The 26,486-nt window shown below is 40.3% G+C and overlaps 1 protein-coding gene and 1 long non-coding RNA gene across 11 annotated transcripts in view; one reads left to right on the top strand and one right to left on the bottom strand.

Moving 5' to 3' along the window:
* Positions 1 to 2,588: 2,588 nt before the first annotated feature.
* On the bottom strand, positions 2,589 to 10,497 carry LOC121393835. 2 transcript variants are annotated; one of them, XR_005961399.1, is made up of 3 exons: positions 9,912 to 10,497; positions 9,157 to 9,643; positions 2,589 to 2,629 (listed from the first exon to the last, which is right to left on the bottom strand). It is a non-coding gene; the product is annotated as an uncharacterized LOC121393835 (long non-coding RNA). The 2 variants fall into 2 exon arrangements; XR_005961400.1 differs by having other exon boundaries at positions 2,591 to 2,629; positions 9,366 to 9,643.
* A 219-nt stretch (positions 10,498 to 10,716) lies between these two features.
* Positions 10,717 to 26,486, top strand: part of LOC108717166 (myelin transcription factor 1-like protein) — a 310,654-nt gene continuing 294,884 nt past the window's right edge. For 8 of the 9 annotated variants that reach the window (XM_041563524.1, XM_041563530.1, XM_041563531.1 and 5 more), the window contains exon 1: positions 10,717 to 11,275. The gene's annotated coding sequence lies outside the window, so the exon portion shown is untranslated. Of the gene's footprint in view, positions 11,276 to 16,689; positions 17,426 to 26,486 lie in introns of those variants that run through there. The other variant, XM_041563523.1, reaches the window with a different exon arrangement.

Here is a 26,486-nt window from a genome sequence, read left to right as displayed (position 1 = left end):
GGTGAAGTCGGGGTACAGGGACGCCATGAATGAGGTGAAGCCAGTGTTTAGTGTAGCTCCTGAAATAGCACTCTATAGAGAGAGTGAGACAGTGAGGCTTAGTTATAAAGAGCAGCTCAAGCTCCAACTAGGAGGATAGAGGGAGTAGCTCTACCCCAGGCTCTGCTTGCCTGTAGTGAAGGGACAACAGTACTGACAAGTGAATCAGGTTATTGTTCTATCCCTGTACTGACAACCTGGAATGTGATCTTCTCAACTCCCCTGGCTATTCCTAATGTGGTGTCTTTAAATGCTGTGTCTGCTACACCTGTGAAACTACTTGGAGAATGTACTTTGACTACCTCATGTGTGAGTATGATAACCCTGTGGCGCTTTATGCCTGAATAAAGTCTGTTCTACTGTTTTGCAAAGAACCCCTGGTGTCCAACATCTTTGGCAGTTGTGAGTTGTAGTTTGACAGCATCAGCACATGATCTTTCCATTTAGTAAAAGCCCATCTTGGCGAAAAAGGGTCTTGTATAGCCCATGCTCTACCACACTAGTTGGTATTTGTCTAATTCAGCAAAATAGGGGTTACATACACTTTAGGATACAGTTCCTGGCTATATAATACCTTACTGTACATGTAGTAGTGTCAGTATGACAACAGAGGTAAGGAGACTTCTATGCAGTATGTGTTTTCATGGGAGCAGGAACCCTGGTTTTAATTCTGTTTTTATTTTGTATATCATTGTTCATCTTTTTCAGTGAAATGTCATTCAATATAATATAATATATGAGAGGCTTGCGTTTGGAACTCACAAATGCACTTAAAGAGGAACTATTGCGAAAATGAACAATTAATATAAGCTTCCTCATACTGAAGTAAGAAACTTTCTAAATACAATCAATTAAATATTCTGCATTGTTTCTGAAATAATCAACTTTATCTTTACTATTCCTCTCTCAGCATCCATTTCTCTTCATTCTGTCTTCATGCAGCAGTTGGGTGTCAGATGAATGATCCAATAAATCTTATAGGGGGGGGGCTTCCTTTCCTAGCAGATGTATTAGAGCTCACTCAAATAACTGATTCCAGTACAAACAACAAAATAACTGCCTTTTGCACAAATTCTGCATGTAGAGAGACATGATGTCTGGTGATTTTAATAGAGTGAGCTCTAATACATCTTCTAGGCAAAAGGAACGCCCCTATAAAATATATTGGATCTAATTTATTGTATTGAAAAAGTTTCTTATTAGGTACACATCAGGGACTTAAGTACACAGAGGGAAAACTTTGTGGGCACAATGGATGAGCTTGGAGCCCACTTGGACCAGGGCCTCTCTGGATTTTCTTCGATAGCCAAGTGGGCCAATGTGGTCTTGAACACAGGACAAAAAGGGCCCCTGGAACTACCACTCAACAAAGTCAAGAGAAAGCAGTGATCTGATGGAAAATTATTAATTTCAAGCAAATTCTGACATGAGAGTAAGATGGTTAGAAGTAGAGCATGCAGACTGACTCTGAAGAAATGCTGAAATGTAACCCAAAAACTACACACAATTTATAATTTTATATATATATATATATATATATATATATATATATATATATATATATATATATATATATATATAATAAAGGCACATTTGTTCAAAATAATAAGAACTTACAAAAACACAGCAAGGCACCAAGTGAAATGTATACTCTAGTGAACTGACTAGATGGAGCAATTGGTCTTTTCCTGGCATCGAGTTCTGTGTTTCTATTTTTGCCCTACTATTGCGAATGAACATCTGTCATTGAATTGATCTGTTCCAGAGGGAGAGCAGATATGGGAGTTTGATATCCCAAACCTCCTTTCTTATAGACAGGAATATCCTAACCACATTTTTCCCTCTCTCACTTTCTATTTATATATATATATATATATGGAGAGAGAGAGACAGAGAGGCAACTTGTACCCAATGACTTACTGAATGTTGTATAGTATGATAAACAGGGAGCCACCTACAGTGCATTAATGTATAGGATATGAGAATAATGGTCTCATACTTATTATGGTGAATATTATCAATTATGGCAAGTGAAGTCCTTGCCCTGATTAACACAAATGCATTAAAGCAGCAATACCAAAACCTTCTTTTTAATGATGGGAACAATTTATTGTTAAAAGGGAACTACGGCTTCCAAACCAAAATTTGATAAAGAGGCTCACATAACACAGAAACCCCTAATATACTCATCACAGTTACCTGTTTCTTCACAAAGTATGAATAAATGCCATTTCTATGCTGAAATCCAGCTGTTTAACAGCAGGGTCAGACTGGGGGGTCCAGGGCCCACCGGGACTGCTGTCCAGGGCCCCCCCGTGCCGGCCCCTGTCCCCTACTGTGACGAGCCGGCTGAGCTTGAATTCTTTACGGAGCCGCTGGGAGCGCATGCACAACGGATTTCCTTTGCACGCATGCACAGACGGCACTGCGCATCGCCGGAATTTTTTTTTTCCAAATCCCCCATATTTGCAGAGGTGGTCTGGACCAGCAGGGCCCATGAGGGTCGGGCCCAACAGGTTTTTTCCCGGTGTCCCGCCGGGCCAGTCCGACACTGTTTAACAGTTCTTCTCTTATTGCATCATTTGAAATCCTGGCAGGGAAGGAGAGACTAAAACACTGATGTTACAAATTGTAATAACTTCTCCACAGCTTACAGACAACATGCAGGAACTACACAACCCAAAATGCATTGCACTATGATGTTCCTTTCTTTATTAAAATCACGTGTGCAGGGAATTGTGGGGTTTGGAGGATGCAGGCTGAGGACAGATGGCTGATGATACAAAGTAACAGTAGTCAGCCAGCTCAGCAAAGTAGTCAGAAAGATCAGCAGGAGAGCAGGAAGGTTAGGCTTAGGGAACTGTCAGAAACCATGATGATAAAAAGTAACAGTAGTCAGCCAGCTTAAGGTGGCCATACATGGAGAGATCCGCTCGTTTGGCGATGTCGCCAAACGAGCGGATCTCCCTCCGATATGCCCACCTTGAGGTGGGCAATATAGGTCTGATCCGATCGTGGGCCCTAGGGCCCAACGATCGGATCCTAACGATGCCCAAATGGGCGGTCGGATCGCGGGACCGCATCAACGAATAGATGCGTCCGCGATCCGACGGGATTTTCTGTCCCATCCGATCGAGATCTGGCCGACTTTCGGCCAGATCTCGATCAGTGAAGCCCGTCGTGGGGCCCCATACACGGGCCAATAAGCTGCCGACACGGTCTGTCGGCAGCTTTTATCGGCCCGTGTATGGCCACCTTTAGTGAAGTAATAAGAAAGATCAGCAGGAGAGCAGGAGGGTTAGGCTTAGGGAACTGTCAGAAACCATTAAAAATCATGAAAAGTCTGGATTTTTAATTGATGTATATTGCAAAGTTGCTTGAACTTATGTTTCAATAATTCAGCGATGATTCACAAAGCATCATGGTACTTGTAGTCCACACAGATATAGATACTTTTTCACTTCAAAGATTATCAACTGATCCCATTAATGAACCTCCATCTAAACTGAGGGGTTTATGCTTAGAAATTTGTCACCAACGCTGTGTGTATTATTAATCATGCATACTTTTGAGACGACTAACCAATTTTGTTAAAATATTTACCACTCATCCTTTTTTAACTTTTAAGTGAACATCTCACAATGCATCATGGGTTTGTAGTTTTCTCTCATGAAAAAAAAAAGACTATAGGGGTCATTAAGGACCACAAGTGCAGTTGAGATTCCACAACTCTTTCAGCAGCCAGTTGCATGTAAAACCCTTTTCATTAAAGGTACTTTGGTCAACATGAGCTTCTTCCATATTTCTATAGTTGCACTTGGTGCCCCTCATTCCTTAACTGCCCTCTGTTCAGAGTTGAGCTTGGCTGAGCCTATTTAGCAAGGGAACCCTAAAACCCAGATTGTAGGTAAAGGGTTGCCTTCACACCCAGCTTGTAGATGCCTTTGGGAACTATTGATTTTGGCAAAAGTATGTCAAATGTGAAGGTTCACACATTAGTAAATAGGACCCACAGTTTGATGTTCCTCTACTACTTCCTAAAATACCTCTGCCACTCCTCCTTGTAACATTTGTTATTGACTGATAAGAAGAACAACCCTATCCCAGGGCTACTGCTAGCTACTAGTTATAAGGAGGCAGGATCACTTGAAATATGTTGTTGAGCTTACCAGTTAACCCCATAGTGATTCAACAGTCTCTTGTCTCTACAACAGGGGTCTCCAACTTTTTTTTAGCCGCAAGCCACATTTAAATGTAAAAAGAGTTGGGTAGCAACATAAACATGAAAAATATTCCTGGGGTTACTGACTGTTATCTGATAGAACCTATGTGGACTGGCAGCCTACAGAAGGCTCTGTTTGACAATACACCTGGTTTTTGTACAACCAAAACTTGCCTCCAAGCCTGGAATCCAAAAATAAGCACCTGATTTGAGGCCACTGGCAGCAACATCCAAGGGGCTGATGAGTAACATGTTGCTTGTTAGCCACTGGTTGGGGATCAATGAATAACAAGAACATAAATGCACAATTGCCATCAATGCAGGAGAGATGCTCAGGAGAACTGCTCTACACATATGTGTAATACCATCATTAACTCTTGGCATGTATTGGAGGAAGTGTGTGTCCTTGAACGAACTGGTGCAACATATTCTCTACATCAGTGATCCCCAACCAGTAGCTCGTGAGCAACATGTTGCTCTCCAACCCCTTGGATGTTGCTCCCAGTGGCCTTAAAGAAGGTGCTTATTTTTGAATTCCAGGCTTGGAGGCAAGTTTTGGTAGCTTAAAAACCAGGTGTACTGCCAAACAGACCCACCTGTAGGCTGCCAGTCCACAAAGGGGCTGCCATTAGCCAATCACAACCCTTATTTGGCACCACCCAGGAACATTTTTTGTTCTTGTGTTGCTCCCCAACTCTTTTTAAATCTCAATGTTGCTCACTGGTGAAAAAGGTTGGGGACCCCTGCTCTACATGAACAGTAACTGTCAGGGAGCCGGGATGCTCCCACCAGGGAGGTTGTCAGGAGGAAGCCCACAAAGGGATCAAGTTCGCGGTGTCCAAAAGGGTTAAACAGAAGGCTTATCAGAGTCCAGGCAAGAGTTCAAGGGCAGGCAGAATAATAAGCAAAGTCCAAAGTCCAGGCAAGAGGTCAGGCAACAATCAGGAACAAGATATAGTCTCAAAATAGCACCCAGGAAACACACTGTAATGATTCCTATACTTGGGCGCCATTCTGGCATCTTGGTAGCGTATTTATATTTGAATTTGGCGCCATAGTGATGTCATTGGCATCCTTGCGCCGACGTCGATGCGCTGATGTCATTGCGCCAGTGCCGCTACCCATGTGGCGGCCATGGGCGCCGCCATTTTGGGAGCGACGCCGGCAGGGGAGGAACTGCTCCTGGCGGTGATCGTGACAGTAACATAGTACTTAAAGGCTGAACATACACATCTTTCATGTTCAGACATTTGCTCAAATAAATCGACCTGATTTTTGATGATCCAGGAGATCTCTTGGGTGCCACTGGTTCCTAAGTCTATTGTTCCGACAAGGAAAGCAGAACATAATGGGAAAGGGCATACATTGGCAAAATCAATATCCTAGTGCTCACAATGCTTACAACAGTGCCTTTATCCCTCTGGGAAGTGATTGGAATACTTCATGGTGTTTACACTTGTAAGAGGTGGGCTTGAAAAGGTCACAATTTTGTGTATATTTCACCAGTAATACACTGATAAGTAGAAAACTCCAGGAAAGATGTATAGTTCTGCAGCAAGTAAGGCTGTATTTTGCCAGCTTAGGAAAAGCTGGATAAATGGGTTCCTGTAGTGAATGGATGAGGGCAGGGTGGGCCATCCATACTCCATTCAGGGTTTTTTAGCTGCTCAGCCATGGATAGTTGCCTGATTAGGCTACAAATGAGCTACAGTTAAAAAGAGGTGTGGGGCTGTACCTCAGTGCTCCCTGGAGACCTCCTTGTGCTGGAGGAGGGTGAGAGACCTGTGGACACCTTTGTGTGCTGGAGGGAGGCATGTGAGTGTCAAGGATTAGGTAGGGGGCACTGTGGAGACTGATAGGGAAAGGGCGAGTCCTTGAGGCAGGATCTGTATGTGCCTAGGGAACACGTAAAGGGAAGGCAGGAAAAGGTTGATGAGGGCGAAGAGTCAGACTGGATCAGGTGCAGAGCAGGAGAGGGCGAAGATCAGGACTGGACTAGGCAGGATGAAGAGGGCAACGACAGGAAGAGGACAGGAACAGACTGGATGGAGCAGGAGTGGAACAGACAGGATAGGACAGTGCAGACATAGATCAGATCAAACTGGGGATAGAGTGCAGAAGGAAACTAGAGCAGAATAGTAAGAGAGGACTGGAGCGCCTTGGCAAGATGCAGAGCAAGATGAGGGGATACAAGGTACAAGGCAGGGTCAGGAAGCAAGAATCAGGAACAGGCGAGGAAAGGTCTGTACAAGGTGAAGTCAGGGAAAGGTACAAGGTAGAACAGAAAGCAGAAATCAGTTACAGGCAAGGCTGGGGTCAGGTCAAGGTCAAGGCAGAATAAAGTTAAGGCTAGATCAAGTTTGAATTGAGGAACAGAGCAAGATTTGTAATAGCAAGGAAAGCCGGGCAGGGCAAAGTCAAGAAAAGGTTAAAGCAAGGAGAGATCAAGGTTTAGAGCTGGATCAGAGCAGAACTAGAAAGGGAAGGTAAAGCAGAACAAGACAAGACAAGGTTCAGAGCCAGGCAGGACAAGACAGGGAAGAGTTCAGACAAGACAAGACAAGGCAAGGCAAGGCAAGAAAAGGAGGCTAGAACTGAAACCCTTAGCTAGGGACACTGCCACACTGCTAGTCTGGGAGGCAATTCTCTGGCAAGGTGTGTTTGGAGGGCTGACCTTAAATAGGGTAGAGTCAGCCCTGATTGGCTGATTGCAACTAATCAGGCAGCAGCTGGGCTGGGACTACAGAGGCCATGTAACATATAGTGAGCAACCCTACAGGCTGCTCACCTGGAAAATGTTCAAGGCATCGAGCCAGAAACCCAAAGGAATCCCAGCAATACCCGACAGTGAGTCGCTGGGAAGGAGAATGTGTTCCCACACTGAGCTGCAGTAATTTTTAGGACCAAGTGACTGGAAAGAGGAAAGGAAAACCCCTCCTAAGAGACTGTGTTTTAAGTGACAGTCTAACAGAGGTCTCTTGGACTTTGTACTTCCAAGCCTGTAAGTGCTGAATATATTTGTGTTTTCTGTATAAACCAATGTGGATGTTAAAGTGGGACTGCTAATCTTGTGTTGAAGTCATTGGTTTTGTTTATAATAAAAGCCAGCTAAGCTGCACTGAACTCTGAAATTAACGTTGGCATCAGACTCCATTGTGTGCTTAAACTGTGCCATGGCTATGGCCCCGGCTAACCTGAATGTCACACACTGTTCCTCTCTCTCTCTCTAAGACTCCTCAGTGTAATTCAAACTCTCCAGCCCTTTCTTTGAGAAGCCACACGCTAATTTACCTTCAGTTGGGTCCTTGTACTCAGTGTTGGGTAAATAAAGAGCTGCAGCAGGGCAGTATTAAAAAAAAGCATTTTAAAAGGGCCTGTGAGAGCCAGGCATAGAGAACACATGGCATAACCAAACATTTTGTCATGTTAACAGGATTTAATGTTTTTGCACTGATCTGCACAAGCAAGTGTTGAATTGTTCATTTTGTGCTGACACAAAATATACCTGCACAGTTCACATTCTACCAAGGACATTTTCATTTTAAAGTGACTTTAAGCTTTCTCCAGTTGTCTGTAACCATTACAGTAACTCTGTAGTATGATTTTTGAGACTTCAATGCAAATAAACAAACATTCTTTGGAGGAAGAGGCCCATTATATTTTCATCTAAAGGCCTCTATGCCTCTTTATCCAGCCCTTGCACTGTATTGTTGGGAACTATAGGCTCCAATCTAGCTCCTCAGTTGAGCTCAGGTTGCTCAGTTATAATACCTGACTTGTTTTGTTGCAGCACTTATTACATGACCTAGCACCCTGGTCCCAATATATGCCATTCACATCTACAAAAGTTAAAGGAGAAGGAAAGGTGCTCTTTACTTGGGGGTGCCAAAAGTTAGGCACCCCAAGTGATTGTATCTACTTTCCTGACACCCCAGGCCAGTGCTCCTATCAGCAGAAAACTGTCTTGGGGTTCTTCAAGCAAGCACCACGGATCGATCGACTTCCAGCTTCTTCTTTCTTCGGGCAGGTGTGCATGTGCAGTAGCGCGAAAAGTCGAACTTTAACGAAGAAGAAGTTGGTTATTCCGTATTACTGCACATGCGTCTGCCCCTGGAAATTTGAAGAAAGAAGAAGGAAACTGATCGCTCAGTGGTGCCCGTTGGAAGAACCCCCTGACCAGTGCAGTTTTCTCATGATAGGAGCACCGGCCTGGGGTGTGAGTTAAATATATATAATCACTTAAAGGTGCCTAACTTTTGGCACCTCCAATTAAGTATGCCTTTTTTTCTCCTTTAAACACCAAAATACCTTTCACTCCCCAGCATTTCTATTGTTTTCTGTGCTACCCCACATGCACTCCTGCATTTCTATTCATTATTTGTACAAAAGTTTTACCTCTTCTATGTCAAACCTTACTTGTTAAATTCCAAACATGCCCAGCCTTTAAATGGATGAGCAATTTGAAATCTCTATTTTTCCATAAGTGGCTGACTGGGAATAGTGGTCTTCGCTAGTAAGTGCTTTATAGAAGCCCTAGAACAGAACGCCAGGGACAACACCGAACAAAAGCAGGAAGAACATAAATTTAAAGTATTAAAAAGATTTCTTTCTATGTTTCCATTTTAATATTTGGATATCGATCTAGAAACGCACGCACCCACAGCATTTCTGCTTCACGCATGATGTTTGCCAGTGCCGTACAGGAATAGCAGTGCCAATTAACCCCATGAATAGCCAACCCACTCTAAAAATACTTGCTCATTAGCATCGCACTTCAGTTTCACTGCTATTTGTCCCTTATGACAAGCCTGAAAATGTGTTACTTTCTAATAGAATCACGCACACACACTCTAGGGAACATTGTTGCCCTGACCCAGTAGAAGAATCCTCCTCACCTGCTTGTTGTGGATGATTCAGTGCATGTACCTGCTGTGGGGCTTTGCAGTCACATAATATTCTGTGGGTGTCATTATGTATATTTTTTTATCATTATGGTGACCACTCTCCTCTGGGAGACTTGTCCTTAAATGATACTGTGTGGCTGGCTGCATGGAAGAACCCATCCTCTGTCTCCTAGAGACTGAGAAAAAAAAATTCAACCTACCATTTCTTCCTAATAGACGGTAAAAGCGATTGCTATTTTTTGCTTGGCAGAACATCCGATGCGGCGTCCAATCAGTGGCAACGGCGAGCCCAGACGTCAGGAGGGTTTTACTTGCACAGCCGACTGCAGCTGCTCACAGAGTGCAGCCTCCATTAGAACAGCTCTATTGATCTGTGAATCGCACTGCAGCATCCCAGTCAAATTGAGGCAGAGAGGAGGCTTTCTTAACAGCAAGGAGCTTAGGGAGGAAAAATACATAAGCTGTGCAACTGCTCCCTCTAAAAAAAAAATATAAGAAATTAAAAACACACAAAAAACAGGAGGGGACTAGGAACGAGACATTGCAGAACCCCATATGGTAATATCTTGATTGTCTGGGAATGCATTATTTTTATCCTAATTCTGATTTTGTGTTTTATTTGATTGGAAGTGTCTTTGGTTCATTTGTATGCAGAATACATATAATATATATATATATTTTTTTAAAATTTAAATAATGCAGTAGAGCCATGTGTTTAAATAATGACTTGCCTATCCCTTACTTACAGCTTACTGTCTGCTGCATAATGTGCTGCCAGCAATGGGTGGGCTTTTAGTGCTGATCATACTCCCGGCTTGTGCCTGAAGAGAGAAAATTTCCAAAGGCTTCCTCATACATTGAAAATGCTCATCCAAAGAGAAATGCTGTTGGCACTATAGGTCAGCAAGGAATGCATAGGCGTTCTGCCATGATTATCAGCCGAATAGCAATAGTGAGCATGCTTTGCCAGACAGGCAGCAAGGCTGAGCTCTAGTTCCGCCCAGACATGTGCCTTGCCATTTTCATTTTAATCAGTCTGCTCAGAATGGCTGCTGATTCATTATACTGGACAGCCCCCTGGGAACTAAGGTGGAGGCTGATGGCTGCTTCTACCTCATTGCAGTAATGCCATGGAAGAGAGACGGAGGGGTAGACGGAGAGGGGAGACTGGAGAAGGATAACAGCAAAGGGAAAAAAAGGCAGTCAAAGCAGATCAGGCTGTGGTTTAGTACAGTCGTGAACACAACCCTTAAATCGCCAGACAATCTCTATTCTGTCCTGTATTTTCTGACAGCTTTGAGCAGACCAATCTGCATAGATGCATAGATGTTTTTAATTTAAAAAAAAAAATAAATAAATAAATAAATATATATATATATATATATATATATACACTTTCATACAAATACACCTTTTTATTGGAAGAATATAATATATAATTGCCTCCCTATAGCCCCCCGGTTTCTCTTTGCAGCTGAATTCGACCCCTGGTAACGCTAAGGGGTTAACAAAGGGGAATTTCTGGTGAAAAATATCTCCCATTTAAGAGCCGACGTCGAAAATAACCGGTTGGGGTGGTATACCTGATTTAGCAGGAGACTTTGATTCGTGGGATTGACAACCTTATTATGCAGCGAGCTTATTATTGATATTATTCTGCTCTCGGTTGCCATGGCCACCTTGTGAGAGACATTCAATTTTCTCTCTTCCATCATCATTATCTATGAGGCCATCTGTTGTGGAAAATGAATTCAGCCTCATTTGCATGACTGATAAGCAATTTTTTTTATCTATTTAACAGAAGGTCATATGCCGGGGATTTAGAGCTGGTGAAAAAAAAAAAAAAAGTGAAAAAAAAAAAAAAAAGCATATCGAGAGGATGAGTGGGAGTGCGTGCATTAGAGGATGTGTGTGGAAGTAAAACAGATCCCTTAGGCCTGCTAGCCTATCGTGCTGCATTTGTCATTCCTACCAGGGCGACATTTTTTTCCCCTAAGCTCCAGCACACTAAAGAGAGAGACACATACAGAAAGAAAGAATGCGAGAGAGAGAGAGAGAGACAGAGGTTTCCCCTTGCTGTCTTCTGGATGCTGTTTTTTACTCCCTATTGGTGGGTAACTATTTCATTCTTCTAAAGCTGGAATCTGGTGTTTCCTTATGCAGATTATTCTGGAGAAAACCAAACAAAACAAAAAAAAAATAACCCAGGCTGTCTTTGCTCTACTTGTGGTATGTTGATTCACGCTTGCCTTTAAAAAAAACGCTGAACCTTAAAGAAGATGTTAGAAGATGGCTTTCCCACTGTTCTCGTAAAGTATTGTTGCCTTTAATTGCCGATTTCTTCTGTCTTTGTGCTGCTCAGCTCTGTGATTATTAGTGCATGCAGAAAAGCTCGGCTGCTGGCAAACTGTTTTGCAACTAATTCCCCACCTGAAGTTTGAATAGTATTGAAGTCTAGTTGCTCTGGCGCTGGCATTAAACAAAGAAAGGTATGGCTTTCTGGAATCTTGGAAAGGGCTTTGTCTCTTTGTTTTTGTTGTTGTTGTATAAAGGATTTGTTTAATTTTATCTAATGTAAAAAATATTTCTGTTCTTTATATGGATATTATCAGTATATGTTGAACTGAGGAGTCAGTGATTAGCTAGTTGATTCTAGGTACATTACTACCATATTTTACAGTGTTCTGACTTTGATAGAAAATACAGGAGGTAGAAGATATGTAACTTTATGATGTAATTACGTCTCCCCTTGTCATGAATTCGTCTTATTCCCAGGAATAACAGGGCTCAGTGTTAAGAGTTGTGTAACTGATCTTGTTGTGTTCTTTGTAGTTTCAGCTTAAAACAGGAAAGTCACGGCTGTGAGGGGAATTCTTCTATTGACTATTGACTGTCCATAGTTCTGTCTAGTTTTGTTGTATGTTTTAGAGTAAGGAAGGATCATTCTACATATCACAAGAGCTCTAACAATAACAGAGTTCATTGCTCCATGCCAAAAACATGTTAATTGCCAAACGTCCTCTCATTCTTGCAGTCCTGACATTTGACTGCTGCTAATTCACTGATTAATCTTATTAAAGTGATTACAGCAGGATTTTAAGTTGTCTGCCATTGTTCTAAGTCGCCTCTGCTATACAGACAGAGTGCTGAGTAGCTGTGTCTACTTTACTGCTCTGTGTTTAGCTGAGGATTCCCCCCCCCCTCCCCAGTCTGGCTTCTCAGTCTGCTCTTGCTGTCAGACTTTCCCTTTTCAGCACCCGGAGCTGTCCACTACTGACTGCAGCCTTTAGTAGGAACTTTCAGTTGAGGGAGTCACATTCTTGCAAGCCACCGACCTAAAGATCATTTTTACTATATTTACCGGTCCATTTCTTTATGGCAATATACACACGTGTGTTTCATGAATCTATTCATTCTATGCGCACACAAAGTTACCGCCAGATAATCCTGTGTTTGAGAGTCAGACTGTTCTGTGTTGTAGCTGCAGATGAAGACTTTTTTTTTTGGGCATGTGTGAATGGGGGGAAGGTTGGAGGGGGGTATGTAGGATATTAAAACCTCACTCTAAGTCTTGTGCAACCACATGCCTTTTATCTTAGTTACTCAAGCGCATAATCAGGCAGACACAGTGTAAACTGGGAATGCACTGAATACAGTAGGATGAGTGACCTAAATATTTCATATCTTTGTTGATGAAATTGTTCTCTCACTCTCTCTCTCTCTCTCTCTCTCTCTCTCTCTCTCTCTCACTCTCTCTCTCTCTCTCTCTCTCTCTCTCTCTCTCTCTCTTCAGTTCATTTATATCTAAGATTATCAGGATGAGTGCCATCACCTTTTCCCAATACTTTTTAAAAAAACCCTATTCTACTGTATATATAAGAAACCTTACTTCTTTTGTCTACTTCTATTTGTCCTTATAATTCAAATTTTTTTCTGTTCCAGTCTTGCTTTATGGCATATTATCCCTCCCCCACTAAATCCTTATCTCCTACCTCCCACTAACTTTCTCACGTTTGATCATTTGTCCCCCACCTATTTCCCCACCAGTTTCCCCTTTTTCTTTCTGTTCATTTGCCCCTTTTTATCAATACCCACTACATATTTGCTATGCATTGAGTATAGATTCAAGACATTTTGACATTTTGACATTTTATTTTAATTAAAGAAGCACAACATTTAAATTCAGTAGTATTCTCATGGTTGCCTGTGCGAATAGATTCAGTGTTCAGAGAGTGCATAGTCTCCCTGTGTTTATGTAAAGTTGTGATATTTTCAAGTTCATCCCCATAAAGAAGTCTGAGTGGTGAATGATAGTATCATATAATGTCTTGGGTGATAACAACAAACACTAAGCTCGAGTGAAGGATTCGAAGTAAAAAAACTTCGAATTTCGAAGTGTTTTTTGGGCTACTTCGACCATCGAATGGGCTACTTCGACCTTCGACTACGACTACGACTTCGAATCGAAGGATTCGAACTAAAAATCGTTCGACTATTCGAGCATTCGATGGTCGAAGTACTGCCTCTTTAAAAAAAACTTCGACCCCCTACTTCGGCAGCTAAAAGCTACCGAAGTCAATGTTAGCCTATGGGGAAGGTCCCCATAGGCTTGCCTAAGTTTTTTTGATCGAAGGATATTCCTTCGATCGTTGGATTTAAATCCTTCGAATCGTTCGATTCGAAGGATTTAATCGTTCGATCAAAGGAATAATCCTTCGATCGTTCGATCGCAGCATTTGCGCTAAATCCTTCGACTTCGATATTCGAAGTCGAAGGATTTTAGTTCCTAGTCGAATATCGTGGGTTAATTAACCCTCGATATTCGACTCTTGATGAATCGGCCCCTAAGTAAATTAACTTATTGAATCAGATTGGGGGGCTTTCCTCAGAGTCTTGGGAATATGTTGTCTTTTTTTATGATGTTAATGGAGACTCAAATAAATATTCATTACTGTTTGTGTTAATTAAAATACTCCATGGACTCTATGGGGAAAAAAAACAGATTATTCTGCACTGGGATGTTTTTCATGCTAAAGATGATATATTGTAAACTACTCCTTATAAGAAAGATATGCTACCTACTTCTTAGTGACTGCAGACATCTCTTTATGTAGTATTCATGTATGCAGTGCCTGATGCCTACAGACTCTATACTTTCCTTGCACTGCAGAGTAGCTATGCTAGATGCTTGACAGGAGGGGCACTGTTGTCTTATTCATATGTGCAGAGCAACCACAAGTGGATTAAAGGTTAAATAAAAAGTAATTTGAATGGGTGTCTGCATGTTACAGTCAAGACAATGAATATAGGTTAAGCATACTCCATTCATTTCAAGCCTGCAGATTGACATAGCATGTTATCTGACTGATACATCAAAGTGATTATGAGCCTTAAAGAGTGTGGTTTATGAGTGTTAAGAGATAAGAATGATCCAAGAGAAGAGGTAACTTACATACTATGGTGTGTGGGAGGATCAGGGCTGAATAAGTATGTGCTATTGGAAGGGCATTGTTACAACGTAAGCAGAAGGATTATAGAAAATCCTGTTTGGGACATTTGATAAAACAAGTCATCTAGAAGTCGTATCAGTAATCACTGGACATTAAAGATCATGCTGGATCATTAAATATCATGGTCTTGACATTATAAAGACATGGTTTATATTTCTGGAATAAACAGAAGAAGAAAAGCAGTTTTCTTGGTTAGTAGCATTGTCAGTAAGACTGACTACAAATGTTGCTAGAATATTTCACAGATGCAGTACTGCCTAATAACCAATCAGCAATCGGCTTCGATCAGACTATTACGGTTGAAAAAAAAGAAAGCAAATAACTGATTGGTTGCTGTGGGCTGCTGTACTGAGGCACATGGCACCTATTATGTAAACAAGTCTTATGTAGAAAAGGAAGTTCATGGACACTCATATACAGTATTGTTTAGTTGGTCTTTCACTGTTGTTGTTTTACTTATATTCACCTTTTGTAATAGAGTTATTTAATTATAAAATACAAAACCCACTTTTAATTACATGAGCTCAGTTGGGTATATGCACATAAACATTATCTGAAATGCCAAATATAAATACAATTTATTTTTTACACAGACATACCTAATTCAACAGACTAAAAGGAAAGAAGTGATAGGCTGAAGGTTATCACAGGGACCATTACCCTCAAACTCATTGTACTCCATTGTGAAGTGATGGATTCTTGGGGAGGGGAAGTTGCAGATTCTCTGGAAAGCAGAGGGACTTTAAGTCCCAGAATTCATCACTTTATAATGAAACAAAGTGAGAAAGAAGTTGCATGGAGCCTAAGAGAAGGGGGTCCCATTGAGTAGAAACAAACTATCATTGTTTCTTTGAATCGTTGGAATCAAGTATAACTGCATTACCAAAAATACCTATGGGATCCATTATCCGGAAACCTTAATAATACAAATTCTTAAAAATTATTTCCCTTTTCTCTGTAATAATAAAACAGTACCTTGTCCTTGATCCCAACTAAGATATAATTAATCTTTATTGAAAACAAACGCAGCCTATTGGGTTGATGATTACATGATTTTCTAGTAGACTTGAGATATGAAGATCCAAATGACAGAAAAACCTGTTATCTGGAAACCCTCACGTCCCGAGCATTCTTGATAACAGGTCCCACATATTGTGTCAAAAAAGGGGGGTATATTTTTCCATTACAAACTAATACAAAACTATTTTTGGTTTATAGGGTCGCTGGTCCTTGCAATCAGACAAGTGTATTAGGAAGGTGAATTGACCCATTACTGCATGAAGTTGCTTGGTTTTCTACAGGAATGGGATCCGTTATCCGGAAAACTGTAATTCAGAAAGCTCCAAATTACCGAAAGGGCGTCTCCCATCAACTCCATTAAATTTAAATAATCCCAGTTTTTGAAAATGATTTCCTGATTACCATGTACTTGATCCCAACTAAGATATAATCAATCCTTATTGGAAGCAAAACCAGCCTGTTGGGTTTATTAAATGTTTATGTGATTTTCTAGTAGACTTAAGGTAGGAAGATCCAAATTCTAGAAAGATCCATTATCCAGGACACCCCAGGTACCAAGCATTCTGGATAACAGGTCCCACATCTGTACTGGAAAAATAAAAATAAATCTCATTAAATAGAATCATTCTCTATTGTATTCTTTAGACATGGGATGGAGATTCACTCTCAGTCTTATGGTTAAGAACTGTATATTATATTCATAGACCTTTATATTTTTTTTTTGTATTGTTGCTAATTATATATATATCCATTAAGTTACAATATCTCTCTTTACTGTAGTTATGAGTTAATATCCACCTAGCCTTGGATACAACACCCCAGCAATAGAAGCAATGGTTCTCTGATCATTAAGAGTTCCCATCTATTACAGTATATACAGCACTGCACATGCTGCACAGTCTGCTCTAGAGATTTAGGGGCCTGTGGGTACGATATAGAAAGCACATAGCAAACAGCTTACATCCCCCTATCTTGCCTGACAGTGCTGAAAAGCCTAATAAACAGGGTTAGAGCTATTTTTTATAGTGCAGCCAAAATACAGAGCTTAGCAGTCAACCTCCCTAACACTTTAGGATTTGGATAGTGGGCATGTTGGGTTCTGCTCAGAGGATGTCATGCTAAGAGAGGGTAAGTCAGCACTGTGCTGTTCTGCAGCAGTAAAGTAGTCTCTCAGGGAGCTTGAGCTTGATGCGTACAACCCAGCTAAGCTTTCTCTACCACACTGCCTCGCAGACTGTCTGCCGCTCTACTAATAGAGGATCCAGCTGATGCATTAGCCAGAGCATTGCACGTATGCCCATTTATTCTCAGCATTTAGTGGTGTCAACTTATTAATTTCTATCTTTGACTTCTGGTCCATTGCTTTCCTGTCTGAAACCATCATCTCTGTTGTCCATGTGCCTAAATAATTAGCATAGAGATGAGAAGTGATCCCGCGCCTGAGCCACCGCTGAAGACATAGAGGGAAGAAAGGCTGATGATGTACAGTGGAAACGTGATTGGATGAATAGAGAGAAATGGTGGGCGTTCAAAAGCACTAGAAGAGTTTTAGTTGTCATGCAGCAGGTTTGTCAATTTTACTAGTGCGTTTCTTTAGATGGGAAGCCGGTATCTGCTGTCACTAAAAATGATTGCTTGTCTGGCCTAGTTGATGTGGCTAAAAACTGGACTCTTCCACCCAAATAACTTCTTAGGACAACTCTTTGACTTCTCATCCTGTCTTGAGCCAGGTAACTCTCTCTCTGTCTTTTCATTTCTCTGGGTCTTACATTGGTTTATGGGTTTGTCTAGGAGTTTGAATGTTAGTGCTTCTGAGAAAGTTTTCTGTTCTATTTAGGAAAAAATGTTAGCCGAATAACTAGAAGTGCATGTGGCAGGAGTGTAGACAATGGAACTTCAGGTGTTCTTCTGCAAACTTCTGCAAACTTGTCAATCATGAGCTGTCAGAAGGCAACAGTACACACATAACATATATAAGACATATCTTAGATAACTTGCATTATTACAAGCCTCCTCTTTACTTTATGTAAAGTAATTAGGGAAATTTAGACACCTGGAGCCCACTGAATATGAAACAGGACAAGAGTCAGGAAAGTCTTTGTTTCCAACTTTCCTGCTCAGCTTTGTTTAGTATAATGGGCAAGGGGTATAGTTTGTGCCAGTTGTGATGCCATTACTAATCATCCCATATCGTAACGTAACATCATAGGTATTCAGTGATAAATGCTGGATTGTTGTATTTGTCTTTTGGAATCTTTTGGAAGAGTTTTTATGTTTAGTTTCTGCAAGGTTTGCTTGCTTTGTTTTCAATATGCTGTGCTTGGAAAAAAGTAACATTTTGAAAACTAGTTGAAAAAAAAAAAATAATATATATATATATATATATATATATATATATATATATATATATATATATATATATATATATATATATATATATATATATAGGGTATGGGATCCATTGTCCAGAAACCTGTTATCCAGAAAGCTCCAAATTACAGAAAGGCTATTTCCTATAGTTATCCAAATAATCCACATTTTTAAAAATGATTTTTTTCTCCGTAATAGTAAAACAGCACCTTGTACTCGATCCATACTAAGATATAATTCATCTTTACTGGAAGTGAAACCAGACTATTGGGTTTATTTAATGCTTACATGATTTTCTAGCAGACTTAAGGTATGAACCAGAAAGAGCCATTATCCGGGAAACCCCAGGTCCTGAGCATTCTTGATAACAGATCCCATACCTGTACATGTATATACATATTCTGCAGCACAAGATAATATTCCCATAACCCAAAATTGTCTCTGAGGGTGATAAATAACTAAGCACGTTGCAGTCCTCAGCTAAAGTTCAAGCCTGCAATAATATGTGCTAGATCCTGGGCTCCCCAGTTTGAGGACAGACAGTGCAAACCATGCCTTTGTAACAAAGGGAGAGAACAAAGACAATGGGAACATCATTTTAAGCAACTAACCATTCCTCTCCTTTCAGCAGAAACCCAATCACACCTTCAAAGTGTGTCATTATGAGGGTTCATTATTGCAGAGTGGGTACAAGGCAAAAGTGCATTGGTTCACATGATATTGCACCCACAGAGTAATAATGTTATATAAACAAATAAAGAGACATATAAAGCACAGAGTATCCCCAGGGGAAGCCAGGGTTGTGAAATCCAAACTTTGCAAAGCCCCACAGTTAGGGATCCCTAAGATTGCAGCAGCTAGCCATTAGAATTCTGCACAGCCTTCTGAATACTGCATTGAGCCAAGATTCTCCCCTCTTCATGCAGTCTGCACATTGATACAGTTCTCCTTTTGTAAATACTCTTTTTGTTATCAGTAGAGAGAACGAGGAAGAGAAATGCAAACCTGCTGATTTGGTCTCATTTATTTAGCATAAAATGTATGTTTGGTGCTTAATCACTGCCTGGAATTTCCAGCTGCATTGCTTTCCATTGTGTGCTAGACTATTTAATTGCTCTGTATATAAAAATAATCATGTCTTTGAATATCTCGATAGCGCTCGCCCATTGAATTGGGAGAGCAGAAAGTGAGGCCACGCAATTTAACACAGGATTTGCAGTCCAGAAAAAAAAATCGTATCTTTTGTACACATTAGCCGGGGAGATAGAATGCATTCACTGCTTCATAACAATGCCAGCTAACCTGGCTTTGGAAATAATCAAGGCTGCAGGCAACCTATAGAGAGCTATTAAATCAGGTCTGCCATGGAGCTGTCTGCTAGACGGTGAACATTCACTGAAATCAATGAAATCTGCCAGTAGAACCTTTGCATCGTTGAAATTCCCACCTGCTTTATACATCTGGGCTATTGGCTTCTCATAAATAAATGTGATGCTGCATACATTAACTCCTTCCCTGCCAAATCTCAGAGTGACCGCGTTTGATTTGCTTAAACGAGGTAACAAGATCGGAGTCAGGAGCTTTCTATGGAAATAAATAAATATCATTATTTTCAGGTTATTAACGCCAGCCTTACCTTTTATCTCTTAAAGAGGAACGAGTACAGGTTTCTTGGTAGCCAAATTATTTTAAAATGTAATGAGTCTTCTTCACTTGAAACAAACGGTGACCTGCAAAAAGGATATCGATATGTTTGTAGCTAAGCTTCATAGAGGAGGGGGGGGGGAAGCTTACTCAGCGTCTGTCTATGTTATGCAGGGCTGGAGCTTAATATGTAAGATTAATGTTCTACCCATTAAAACATGGGTTTATGCTTCTATTTGGATGTATATGGTAATATGGGAAGACTAACTTGTGACTCCAGAGACGGATGAGGCCCTCAGGACCCCTTATCTTGTATAGGGATAGTCCCTTAATACCTATAATTAGGCTGATAAATAGACATATATTGTCACACAGTTAACTGCATCGTAAGGTGACACATATGCCAGCGTAGACATATACTGTAATTAAATGATTACCCTGATATTTTTCCAGATTGGCCACACATTTGTATTCTAAGTTGCCCAGGTCTGGTTGATCCATACACATACTAAAGAGCATCATGTTTTGGGCAATTAGCTCTGAAATTATTGAATTCCAAGGCAGTTTCTCAAAATATTCAAGGCTTCTCAGTGGTCTGACAATTCATTTGACTGGGTAATGGTCCATGTATGGGAACTTGTAGCATTCTCAAGTTGGCTTCTCAGTAGGATAAGAGTCAGCACTGAAGGCCCAGAATGGATCGTTGAAATTTGAAGATATATTCCTTCCCGACATTCCGGAAAGTAGTCACCACAAGGGTCCAGTGATCAGCTACAAACATCATTCTCTTAACTACAAGAGATACTACAACTTGTTCATATTCTTTCAAGTTACATTTCTTTGTTTGTTATTTTAATCCAACATATAACTTTCATATTTGCTAAGAGATCCTTCATTTTGTTAATATACTTGGAAAAGGGCACTGCCAAGGCTCTAGACAACAATGAAACCAACATTCTCATCATTTTTATCGCTCCCTTATAAATAAGTAAGAAACCCATGAAACAGGTTGCCTCCATAGGCTTCTCCAGCACACAGGGTGACCGGAAGAGTACATGGCAGGAGCAGGTAAGGGAGACTATTATCTAGTGGGAGACTATTATGTTTACAGACACGTAAGCTATTTGCTATGTACGGCCTCTTCCTTTCAAGCTTGTTAATTAGAATCAACATCTTTTATATCCATATCGTTTTTGGTTATCTTAAAGGACCAGTAACATCAAAAAATTAAATTGTTTTAAAGTAATAAAAATATAATGCAGTGTTGCCCTGCACTAGTAAAACTGCTGTGTTTGCTTCACAAACACTACTATTGTTTATATAAATAAGCTGCTGTGTAGCAATGGGGGCAGCAATTCAAAGAGAAAAGGCTCAAGTTACACAGCAGATAGCAGATAAGCTCTGTAGAACATAATGGTGTTATCTGTTATCCATTATTTATCCTGTGCCATATAGATGTTTTTCAATTTCCACCATTGCTACTCAGCAGCTTGTTTATATGAACTATAGTAGTGTTTCTGAAGCAAACACATAAGTTTTACCAGTGCAGGGCAACACTACATGATATTTTCATTACTTTAAAACACTTTCAGTTTTTGGTGTTACTATTCCTTTAAGTGAAGTACGTGTATAAAACTTAAGGGTTTCTTAAGAAAGAATTTGAAAAATGGGCACACAATATGGGCAATGGAATGGAAGACTTTCAAGCACAAGACCAAACATTTTTTGCAATTCAGATCATGCATATTCTCTATTATAACCTTTTCCATGTGCATTTGGATAAGGCCTGTAAGACTGGTGCATGATTTGGGTCCGTGCACCATTAGGTCTTTGCTTTTAACATCATTCTTCCCATATATTATTAACTAAACCATTGCACCAATATGTTTTGGCACACAAATATGCAATCTTTTGCATTATTTTTGCAAATCCAAGTAATTGGAACTCAAAGATTTGAGCCTGAATACAGCCTGCATGTAGCACCACTGCATTCAGAGGCAACTGGTGGTGTTAAGAACAGGGTGGTGTTGAGGACAGGATCGCTTCTCTGATTTTTAATCAGGATCAATAAACAGAGTGCAGTCAATGCCCAGGTGTTCTGTACATAGGTGTCAGAAATCCAGATACCTGGGGCAACTGGACACTTCTAGGGTTTAGTGAGGACAAAGAATGAAGCTGAATAGAAAGGTCAGGTGCTTGACAAACAGGAACATCCTTAATTAAATCACAGACAGGGTTAACAAGACCTTAAAGCTATTGTTAACAGGCAAACAAGAAAAGGCAAGCAGATAGTTCATGGTATAGGCAAGGTAAGTAAAGAACATGGGCTGGCAAGAATGTCTGCAAAAAGCCATGGCAATGGGACAGGACTAGTGATGAGCAAAAAAATTTCGCCATATACAGATTCTTTGCAAACTTTGGCCAAAATTTTCGCGAAACTGCGTAAAAAGTTTTCCTCGTTTCGCACAACAAAAAATACGTGCTTCAAAAAAATATAACACATAAGTAATTTTCTCCTTCGACATCACCCAAAGGAATCTGAGCTGTCCCACTGTCTATATAAGGACAGACACATAAATATATGGTTTGTTCATTTTAATGTGGGATACAAAGCACCCAGATATTACCTGTTGGTAGTCAGATTTATTATTAGTTGTTAGTTATAGTATAGTAGTAGATACCATTACCAGTCCACCAGAGGTAATGTCAAAAATCACAGACATGTTTTTAAGAAATTTGCAACATGGGAGCTTTTTTTTTTTTATTGAAAAAACAGTTGTAGCCTAGTGGATAGGAGGTTCTCACAATGTAGGACATGTGTTAGTAGTAACATTTTCTAGGGGTGCAGACAAGAGGGAGTCGGGGGATATGGATCCTTACTGGTATCCCTTTTCTCAATGGTCATAATGCCGTCCCCTGCCCTTCATAGTGCTTAATGTATTGAGACGCAAGTCTTTGTACTTCCAGTATGAAAATGGTTTGCATAAAAGAAAGAGGGGAGTTCTGTATGAAGTAACCATTGCCTTCATCAGTATCATACATCCTAAAACTTTAAATGAAGTTAAAGAAGAAGTAAAAGTATTACATATGTCAACACTACACCCCCCTTCCTGTTTTGCACACATTCCTCGATTATACCCTGTTTTTATTAAAGTCAACAGCAGTGCTTCCCTTGAGAAATACAGCCATAATGTAAAAAAAGGTGTTTCTTTATACATCCACAAAGCAGGTGCAAAACTGACTTGTTTACCAAAATGTTTCACCACCTGTGCAGATACTAAAGATGTTAACGTTAAGAATCATGAATCATTTAGACAGCCTTTTTAATACCTCTGCTAAAATCCATGTAGTTTACCTTAATGGGGTGGTTCACCTTTAAATTGACTTTTAGTACTGTATGTCATAGAATAGAATGGCCAGTTCTAAGCAACTTTTTAATTGGTCTTTATTTTTTGCAGTTTTTGAGTTATTTAACTTTTTCTGCTTACTCTTTCCACCTTTCAAATGGGGGTCAACGACCCCATCTACAAAACAAATGTTGTGTAAGTATACACAATTTGGGGGTTATTTATTAAAGCCTGCATGGTTAAAACTCGAATAACTTGTGTTTTTTTACTATAAAATTTGAGTTTTTCGTGGAAAAAACCCCCAAATGTTTCGAGATTTATTATACTCGAGGCTGCAAAAAGTCAGAATCTGAAAATACTCCCATCTTCAACCGGTTGAGGTCCTGTAGAAGTCAATGGCAGAGGTCCTATTTGTAATTTGAAGAATTATTGTCTTCACTGGGTTTCGTAACATAATCCAAACATAATGGGGTAGATTCACTAAGCGCAGAATTTGCTTCTCTCACATGGAAGCACTTCGCCGGGCGTAGATTCGCCAGGACAATGCTAATTCACTAAAATCAGAAGTTGCATCCAGCGCGCCGAACGCTGGCGAATTTGCACTAGCGTTACTGCGACAAGCGAAGCAAAGTTGCTCTAGCGTTGCCTAATTTGCAGACGCCCGGAAGTTCAAGTTCAATGGATGTATAAGCCCAGGGAAGCTTAATAAAATAAAATAGAGTTGTTATATTGCCCTACACATGAGGCCAGTGTATAGTTTATGTGTCAAGGAAATGTAGGGGGGGAAGCCAGGTACCCCAGAAAAAATTTACTATCTTTTGCAGCCTATCACCCTGAAAAGTGAAAAGTCGCCAGCGTTTTTTGGGACTTTTCAACTATTTTCTGAGGAACTCCTATCTACTTTATTGCACTTCGCCTGGTCGGAGGTGACGAAGGCAAGTCCTGCGCAAGAGGTAACGTTCAGTAAAATCCGCATCTTAGTGAATTTGCGTAGTTATGTCCCTTCGCCACAGCGCAACTTCGCCAGGCGTAAGGGAGCGAATTACCGCTAGAGTCTACCTCCTCCAAACTTTAGAGCTGCTGAATAAAAAGCGAAATAATATAAAACAAATAATAAAAAATGAAAACCGATTGCAAATTGTCTCAGAATATCAATCTCTACACCATACTAAAAGTTAATTTAAAGGTGAACAACCCCATTTAAGACTTTGTGACTAAATCCTCCAAGTCTTGGCTAAAGCCCTCTTCCAGGGATAGGCAACCATTGGTATTCCAGTTACTGCAGATCTACTAATCCAGCTGATTCTTACTTTGCCACTTCTGTTCCCAAAAATATTCCTTTGAAGTCAACCTTTTTATAGTTGCCTTGAAATGAGCTGTTTTCAGCTTCAAGCCTTATGGACATATTTATTATGCTGTGTAAAACAAAATTCGCCAAAAAACGGTGTAAAAATCTGTGTAACATATTGCATGGTGTGAGTAATTTTACGCCATGCGAGTGCCAGATTATCGTCATTTTACATTGCTTCCAGTGGAAGTCACTCTTAAAAAAAAACACGTAAAAATCCTACCCCGTTTTTTACGCTGTTTTTTTACACAGCCCGTTGCGTGGTGTATTATCCGGCTGTTTTTTAAACAGGGCATAATAAATATACCCCTTAAATTCTTTGTTCAACTTCTTGTCTCGCTCCATCACTAGCAATGCATGCCTCATATTCGCTCAATCAAACCAACCCACCACGCTGTACATATTTATTGGCAAGGCTGTATTTTTATCATCATTATGATGGTGGTAAATTATCTGGAACTTTGCATAATGACTCTATTCTCAGACTCCATGAACAATTATGTTTTTATCGGAGTTGTGGAACACTGAATAGGCCTCTGACATTTCAGAACGAGTCTGCCGTCTTGGAAATCAGACTACAAAGTGCGCTATTTATAAATGCAGTTTTTTTTCACCTCGTTTGTTCTTTCCCAAAAATAGACTGATGTAATGTGATGGGAATAATGTATAAACTCTGTACAGCAATACAGAATATGTTAGTGCTATAAACAAATCATAATAATACAGGTATGGAAACTGTTATCCAGAATTTTTGGGGACATGTGTTCTGGATAAGCAATCTTTCCATAATTTGGATTTCTATACTTTAGGGGGGTTATTTATCAAAGTCCGAATTTATCTCAATATTTACTGCTACAAATCTACTCAGGTTTTTTGTGCTTATTTATTATTACATTTTCCCGAAAATTTGCTTTGAGGAAAAAAAATTGAATTTTCAAATTTTTCATCCAATTTTCATAATTTTAAAACTCAGATTTTTGCCCGAAAACTTTCGGGTATTGCACGATACCCAGCGCACAACAAAAAATCATTGGGACTTCTCCCATTGACTTATATGCAACCTTAAGTCTGAGATGCCGGATTTTCAGATTCTGACTTTTCAATCCTCGGGGTTTAATAAATTCCAACGAATTCGTGATTTTTTAAAAGTCTGATTTATAAAAATCGTGATTTTTGCATTTGGAGTTTAGTAAATAACCCCCTAAGTTTACGAAAAAATCATTTAAACATATAGGGGCAGATTTATTAAAAGTCGAGTTGTATTTAACCCGAATAATTCCAGTTTTCGAGGGTATTTTCAGTCAAAACTCAAATTTTTGGCGTAATTTATAACAAATGATTTATGAAATGTGTGTACGCTGACTATGATAAGCATGGGAGACTTTGGTAAGATAAGGTTGGTAACTGCTGTTCTATAGAAAATGACAGTAGGAGCACGGAGCTGGATAAAGGGTGCAATCCATCAATGTTATTTTTCGACTTTGCACCCTTCTTTGTACTTTGCAAAATTGCAGTAGGTTTCTGTGTTCATGAATGGAGCTCAGAAGCATGTGTACTCCCCATGAATACAGCTGTAATAACTTACCCCGGTAGGGGTGTTGGGGGTCGGCGGGGACGCCCACCGCACTCCAAGCGGGGACGCCCGCAGGGTTCTTCGGCGCCTAGGGCGCGCGCCGCGTCTGGTTGCATCTTAAAGGCGCAGGCGCGCTGACGTATGACGTCAGCGCGCAAAGGCGCGAATTTCAAATGTATTTAAAGGTACAGTTTTACTTTATGCATTGTCCGTTATAGGATATTGTTTCCTGGTGCTTCTGAGCCTTGTGCTATTCTGAACCTGTTTGATTCCTGTTTTTGACCCCTGCCTGGCTATTTTTGACTATTCTGACTTCTGGATTCTGACCCTTGCCTGATTACCGACTACCTCTTCTGATTAACCCTCTGATTGACTTCCTGGTTTGACCCTTGCCTGCCTGATAACGTTTATTCTCTGCCTGCCTCGACCCGGCCTGATCTGACTACTCTTTTGCTTAACGCCTTGTACTACGATCTTCTGTCCAAAGACTTTGCTTTACAGTCATGCCC

This window comes from Xenopus laevis, chromosome 5L (assembly GCF_017654675.1).
Source record: "Xenopus laevis strain J_2021 chromosome 5L, Xenopus_laevis_v10.1, whole genome shotgun sequence".
Taxonomy (NCBI): Eukaryota; Metazoa; Chordata; class Amphibia; order Anura; family Pipidae; genus Xenopus; species Xenopus laevis.
Note: the sequence above shows the minus strand (reverse complement) of the source record. Positions and strands in the feature narration are given on the sequence as shown.